Source organism: Chenopodium album, chromosome 24 (assembly GCF_948465745.1).
Source record: "Chenopodium album chromosome 24, dcCheAlbu1.1, whole genome shotgun sequence".
In the NCBI taxonomy this organism is placed as follows: Eukaryota; Viridiplantae; Streptophyta; class Magnoliopsida; order Caryophyllales; family Amaranthaceae; genus Chenopodium; species Chenopodium album.
The window spans coordinates 13,776,586-13,785,051 of record NC_137857.1 but is presented as its reverse complement, the minus strand read 5'-3'; positions in this window follow the sequence as shown (position 1 = coordinate 13,785,051).

Genomic DNA, 8,466 nt, shown 5'->3' with positions numbered 1-8,466 from the left:
CCTTGTTGAAGTCAACACAAATCATGACATTCCATTAATAATTGTTCGTGAATTTTTTGACATTCTTCATTAACAAACTTGCTTAAAATGAATTCGTATTACAAGGATAAAAAAAAGAAGTAAAACAATCATTTCGACTCTAGTTCATTGTTTGAATGCTTGGCAGAAAAGGTTTAAGTGAACGCGCTCAATTTCTCGTGACACACATTACTAGGTCATATTCCACATTCGCATACTATTCCAATCTTGGGTGACAAAGCAGCATTGGAGAAACTTAGACAGGAACTCCAAAACCTGAAGGGCCTACGAGAGGAAGAAGCCCAATTAAAGGCTCATAAAAAAGCAGAAAAGGATAAAATAAAAGCAGAGAAAAAATTTTTTTGAAAGAAAATGCAAGAGCCGAAAGACTAGAGGCCTTGGAGAAACTTATCCTTCGAGCTAGCTCAGGGACTAAGTACTTCAATTATGAGCTTGCACCACAACCTAGTGGCAAGACTCTTCCAAAAAAGTTCTTGACTACGGATTTACCAACCTTTAAGATTATGAACAATCCTAGTTCTCACTTAATGAGCTTTATTGGAATCATAGCATTGAAAGAGGTAGAGCAAAGTCTATATACATGTACATTTCCTCTTTCATTGGACCCAACTGCTAGATCATGGTTTTATATCCTCGATGCAAAACAAACTTTCACTAGGAGTGACGTTGTAAAAGCGTTTTTTAACTCAATATGGAGATAACATCGAGTTCACAAATACCTTGCGCGATTTTGAATTGCTTAAGCAAGGGGGAGAAGAAGGCTTCATTGACCTCTTTTCCAGGTGGCGATCAAAGGTTGCTCTTCTTTCATAGAGACTTCCGGATCATGAACTTGTCCCAAAGTTCATAGACAATATGTCTCCACCATACAAATGTCATTTAAAATACCTTGGGAACAATAAAGGGACTTGATAAATGAAACCATGAATCATATAGATGGACTAGATTTTTAGAGAGGATTTCACCTACGTCGGAAACGAACAAAGCTCGAAGACGCAATCTTAAGAAGTTGTCAACAAATCAAGATGTAGCATCCTAGATCTTGTTTTGTTTCTTTCCTTTGTTTTTCATGATAGATTAAGAGATTCATGCTGTCGAATCTACTTATTTTGTACTCTCATTAATTAAAGAATAAAAAATATATTTTCAAGTACGTCTATCTTGTTCTCTTTTCAATCTCTTTATTGTTATTGGCTCACATAAAATAAAACGCATACATACAAATAGACAATATGAAAAAGGCATACATACTCAACACTTCAAGAATCTTGATAAGCTTTGGCTTACTAGATTTATCAAACAAAATGAGGCCCATCTTTGGCCCACAAAGAAAGGATATGATGATTTCACCAACACAGGAGGCAACTTGAAACTCCACAAAGATAATCCCATGTTCTTAACCTTAGAGGAAATCCATCTTTTGGCAGCCCTTTTGAGCCTCATCAGTTAAGCCTTAGTTATTCAACCTACATTATTCCATACCTTGGGATGGGAACGGTGTAAAGAGATAAATGAAAAATTGGGGGAACGAAACATAAGAGGGGGACACAAAGTTAGTCTAAGCCCAAAAGGAATGATCCAATGCAAAAGAAAGAAAAAAAATTGTTCTAAACCCAAAAACGAGACTTGTCAAAAACAAAAAAAAAAAAGAGGAAAAAAAAAAAGAGAAAGAAAGAGAGAGAAAAAAAAAGAGAAAGAGAGAGAGAGACGACAAGGAAAAGGCACCTAATGTTGGAAGTCTCCACATAAATCAGAAAAGGTTTTAATTTGAGAAGCACCAAAAGTAAGGGATTTTGGGAGTATACTTGAGCCTGTCCATTCTTCATAACCCTAAGCCTAACCACGTAACAACCTTGGAAAGGCCCTCCTTGAGGTAGACCATAACCATGTACCAAAATCATCATTTCATGAAAATATGGCCAATCTTAGGCCTTTGCACATATGGACCTACTATTGTATAGTCATGCCCATATATTAAATGCATGAAGTGTTACGTTATGATTACAAAATCATTTAAAAAAATCAAATGACTTGGATGATTTGATAGCCATTGGCTTGATAACACCACTTTAGTAAAACAATCGAATCAAATTAGAATCGATGTTTTCCGTATCTTTTGCCAAGAAAAATGAGATGACTATCACTTTAAAAAAAAATCATCTTATTTTCTTTTAATAATGGGGCTATTTATTACCAAGGTAATTCAAGTTCTATATACATTGCCTAGAAAGAAAAAGAGTTAATACAATAAATTGATTTGATATATCGACAGCCTCAACGTCAACTCTAGATGTCTTTTACAACTCTTGAGAATTGGTCTTCTCACTTATATGTCCGCCTGCGTAGGATATCTCCATCTTCTCTAAGCAAGGAAAATTGGTTGAACATGATCGCTACATGAAAAAATGATCGTTATCACTATCACACATATGCCTCACTACCAAGTCATCACGATGATTCAAATATTAAGTCAATAATCCTTGCATTTCGAAAAAACATGTTTAATTTCTCTTTCTTTATTCTTCAATGGGAAAGTTGGATTCCATTTCATATTTATACAAATCCGTCTTTGTGTTCATTTCTTTTTTAGGGGGTAGGTCGGGATAATCCCTCCTATTTGACAACTAAAATACTGAAAATTTTTTCGCTCTTTGCCTCAAATTTGGGGCTAAGAAGCCTGGACATCCCCACTTCATTCTATTTACAAATTTGAACACGGTATTTATGCTGCGAAATCAATGTCATGCAAAGCTTATTGTGAACCATCTTAATAACTTTAAAATGACAAAGGGAAGAATACCTTTTCCTATTATTTGACCAAGATAATTAATTATGTTACTTGATCAAACAATTCATGATAAACATATGCAATATTCCACAAATTAAAAAAATATAAACCTTGGGGCTTCAAATAAACATGAGAAACACCCCTAGCATATGTATACATGAATTCCAAAAGCCACCTAAAAGTCTACGCTTGGGGGCTTCAAATTAAAAATATAGGCCTCACCTCAACTTTCATTTTGAAATGAGACCATATTTTGGAAAGTGATTCGAATGATTTCATAAATTATTCTAACACTCCATCAAACCTAAGTTTGGTAAATATTCATTTTCAAACTATGACACTTTTTAATTGGAAGAACTTCACTTTCAATTATCAAAGTATGACAATGATGACAAACACTAAAAAGGGAGAGATGACAAAAATAGATATAAAAGTTTGCTCACATTTTCATATCTTTGTTGAAATAAGTTGTGAATTGCAACTTACCTTCATCAATCTTGGACAAAAAAGTCACACTCAATTACGAGCTAGACTTTTCTTTCCATTTTGGGTCCAGTTTTGAAAACAATATGATTATGTATTTTGCCTACTAGAAAAAGTTGCTTTTCAAAACAAACTTTCATTTAAATTATTGGACCATTTTCATATTTTGAATTCTAATTCGAAACAACATGTTTCTAATAAAAATAGTATTCAAAATTTCCTTTCTGAATTTTTGTTTTATCAAAGAAATAAATTTTCAGATTCTCAATAACCGTTTGGATAATACATGTATATACATAAATATTTCCAAAAGGAATGAATCAAGATTCGACGTCTTCTTGACTCGAACTTTTTCTCGCTTAGTTCTCCTGCGAATGTTGGATAAGTGATGGTAAATGACCACCTACAAGACCAAAATCAAAGATTGATAAGAACAAAGAAAATATTTGATGTTTTAAATCAACTTTGAGAATAAAATCACCACAATGATCTTTACAAACGTTTAGACATTAGGTAAGATTACTAAACCTTAAACACAATTGTTTTTGGTTTGTAAACAAGCAAAGAACTAACTTGCTTTCTTGAACATGACTTTAACTTAAATGCAGAAGCCATGTCATATTTCTAAGTATCTAAAAAACAAAAATAGGATACATACATAGGTCCATCCCAATATCATGATTATATGAATGGCCTAAACACTAGAAAGTTATTAGAACTACCCCAAAGTGGGGGCTCCAAGACTTGTGAAATAGCAAAGAATGCGCATAACCCGACACATGGGGGCTCCAATATCAACAAAAAAACAAAATGAGATATTCATGCCATTCGAGCTACTTTGGAGAATCGCCTAAACTACTAATGGTTTATGTAGAACTTGAGCCTTACAATTTTCAAATGCATCACAATGATTTAATAATCATTTTAATTTGCTCCTTTGAAAACTAAGTTTACAATTGAACTTGGCCATGAAACAAGTTACATATTCGAGTCATCTTCAAGTTCAACTTCAAAAACTAATCTTAGTGCATAATTGTTGTTTCAATACCTCAATTTACTCTAGAGATTAGAGAGTATGACTAGTAAAGAGCAAAGAAACAAAATCATGATACATAAAAAAAAAAATACTTGCTCATATGAAAGTTTAGTACTCAATCATTCATCATGAAAATTGTATCAAGACACATAATTAATATAAGACAAACAATTTCATGAGTTAGAATGCAAACAAAAGACTCCTAAATTCTAAGTTAAGGAGTCTTCATTCTAAATTATTCTCCATTGGAATTTCACAAGGAGGATAACATCTACTTTCTCGAGCTTCAAAACAGTGATAAAATTTGAACTCAAAAGAAAGAATTCAAAAATAGCAAGAATAGACGAAAAATTTGAACAACATTTCATTTTTCCTCTTACTTGTTTTAATGAATGACCAATATTACTAGACTAAGCGAATTTCTGTGTTAAAACTATGAATGTTCAAAAAACGGTTTAAACACACCAGTTTATCCGTTTCCAAGATCCTAGCTGTTATCATAATAAGATGAAACACAGGATTTCTAGACCCATTTTAAGCAACATGAAAGGGTCTAAATTATTAAAAAAAACAAACAAGTCATCGAAGTCACCAACATTGGTGGCTACAAAATTCGATAACATAAAATGGGGGCTCAAAAGCCCGAAATATAGCCAAACTACTTTAGTTCGATGATGTCTTCAAGAATTTCCTAAACTAACTAGTTTTGTGCAAATCTTGAGATCACAGTTTTATAAGTGAATAATAATAACCGACGGTTATTTTTATCATTGATAAAACCAATTTTGAAACTTACGCATGAAAAAAATAAACACGAGTCGCAAGAAAAAATTCATGCTATTATAAAAGTTCAAATTTTCATTTATGATTTTAATGCATAATTGTTGTTCTAAACACTTCAATTTACATTAAAATTAACAAGTATAGTCTATGTGAGCAAAACAAAAGAGAAATAAAGTTCAAGCACAAAGTCAAAATTAGAACAAAAGAAAACACATATATGCTTGACATGCTCATACAGGATCAATACTTTACAACTTCGCATGAAATTTGTTGCAATACAAATCGAGACAAATAAACATGTTCATGAAAACAAGTCGAATGCCACCCATACTTGGGGGCTACGATACTTGCAGTTAAACTCAGTAAACGGGGGCTTCTAACACCCGCAAGAGCCATCCTATACCAGTTTCAACTAAGAATTCAAGAGATTTTCTAAAATCTCAAAGAATCAGCTATTCTTAGGCGAATAATAGTAACACCAATAGAATTATTGCCTACCAACCAATTTTGAAGTTTGAACATGGCAAAAAACTAAGAGTACACTTCGTGCCATTTTCAAAAATTTCAAAACATAATTTATGTAAGTAATATTAGTTCCAATACTATAATTCACTTCATAATGAACAAGTATAACCAAAATGAGCAAGTAAAACAACATATTCGAACTAAATTCGAAGGAAAAAAGCAAGAACAAACTTAAACAAAGAAATGCTCATGCAAGGTTCAATACTTAACTATTCTTCATGAAATTTGTTGCAAAACACTCTTTAAACATAGCATAACAACATAGAGAAAAAAATTTTAAGAGTAATAGACCGAATAAAAAACCCCCAAATTTAAAATTTGGGGTTTAATGGTTCGAAAATCGCTCGAATTCATCTAAGAACAAACGAGTTTAGCAAAAAATTTACATTGGATTATGACAAAAATGAATAAGGGACGAGATCTACTTCCTTTAGCTTTTTAAAAAAACAAGAAAATCCGAGCTCTTTAGAGAAAGAAAGAAGCGAAAATTGTGAAGGAAGGAGAGAGATAACAAAATGAAAAATCACGCTCCGCGATTTTCTTTTTGCTGAACTAAGTGTCGCGCGCAACTAAATCAGTTGCGCGTGACAGACCAGCGCAACTCAGAATGATGCGCGCGCCTGGCCAGCGCAACCTACTGAGTTGCGCGCGGATACTGGTCACTAAAATGATCGGTATCCGGATTTTGTTCCGTTTGATCATTTTTTCAACAGTTTTTGCTCGTTATTAGACGTAATGGCGCGCAAATTATCAAAATCCTTTTTAATTGCTTTGCATTTGTAGTTTATTTTCTTCTTTGATAGTTTTTTTTGCATCATTTTGCATGCACACAGTGCTTTGTGCCTTCCCCAAGCATACGTTTTGAATGTTTTTTGCAAGCGTGCCTTAAGACGTTCCGTGGTGGTGCTTTACGCAAAAGTACCCATAGACAGGTTTTTCATTTTACTGTATTGACGTTATAAGTGACCGGGTTTTCTTCTTTTTCACGTACGAAGCAAAAGGAAGGCGTTTTCATGCAGCGTAAAAATGCAAATGGCGTAGCGTACAACGTAAAATTGTACGGCGTAGGTGTTGCGTAAAATTTCACCTCAGCCCAAGCTTTGCGAGATCTACCTCTTGGAACTAAAAGGTAGACTATTTACTGTAGGCGTTAGCTCACGAGTCGACAGGCGCGCCGAACCTTCAGGAACAGGCACTTCTTGAATGGAAGCAAATACGGTAGCTAGTGAGCTTACTAGCTTACCGGACAGTTAGGGTGTCCGTCCACCCACTGTATAAAGAGCGACGAGACGATGTCGCACCCATGTAGTCACGTGCCCCCAGTCTTGAGACACGTGTACTCATCTTGTGGACAAAACTGCTGAGAGAGTTGCTGACTTTCTTCTCTCTAACTGGATTTGGATATATGCCTCCAGTCTTGAGACATGTATTTCTATCTTGTGGACATCTGGCTCGAATACCGAACCCGGCTCGAATACCGGACCCCTTTTCGATTCGAATATCGAAAACCCCTTTCATTATTTTTTCTTTGTTAAAGTCTGGATAAAGTTTCAATGACATATCGAGGGTCTTTAGATCAAAGATGACACGATTGAGAAGAAATCATCCCCTTTTATTATTCTTTTTTAAAACCGATCTCTTCTCATGACTTGACATCACCCAGAATACCTTTACTTGTAAAAGTGTTCTACAATTGCGAAGGATCAATCTAGATTCTTTAGCGCGTTAAGACTAGAGAAAACTTCTTCTATCCTTAATAGCTACTTGTTTCAAACACTTAGCGAACCAAGGATTGTTTCGACAACCTTAAACATTATTGAAAGATTCTCTATCCATAGAGAACTTCGAAGAATGAGTCTCGGATTTATTTCCTTGACTACTTTGATCATCATCTATTCTAGACTCGATCAAAGTGGGGGCTAACTGTAGACACCTACTTTTGGCGGCCTCTTATCCCGAAAAGGAAGTGCGATGATGTTACAAAAACCCGTTCTTCATGCTAGATCAAAGTTGAAGTGTTTATGGACTATGAAAAGCATTATGAAGTAAGCTAAAACCCATATTGTTTAAATTATTTTAATTGATTAATTAGTGTTGTTTGATCACTTTAAACAAAATTTTAATTAATTAATTCACATAGTACTCTTTCGTTAATCAAGACTAAAATTTGATAATTAATTGTTGTTTTATCACTTAAGACAAGGCCAATATTGTTTATTTTCTTGTTCTTTTCACGAAATTGATTAAATAAGAATAACAACTTTTGCAAAGTAATTCCTATATGATTAATGCGTGTAAATAAAATCAACTAACTTTGTTTTTAGGTATCGCGTTGCGTATATTGTTTGGTGATGAAATTGTGCAAAAGGAAGAGCTAGTAGAGGCCGCACTAAGGCTAAGATCGCGATTCCCCTCTAAAGGGAACGTTATCTTGTTACCCTCGCTCCCGGAACTCATTTCTGGTTTATGTAGACCAATTTGGGCATGGGTAAACTTATGATTCATGCTAAATATCCCTTGAACTCTACTTGGGAGAAAGGCATGAACGAGGTTTATGGGTTTTCCTAAAACTCATTGGCGACTCCTACTTGTTCCTTACAAAAAAGCGTGTATGATAGAATCATTTCTAATTCAAGGTCCCCCAAACAGTCAGGAATTCAAATCCTAATACACCTTAACAAGTATAAAGTCCTAGGCTTTAAAGGGCCATGGGCATCTAAGGAGAAGGATCCCCTACGACGGGAACACCCTCCTTACAGGTGGGGTATATGTAAATAGGAGAGAGTAAATGGAAAAGGATACTTATTGATGT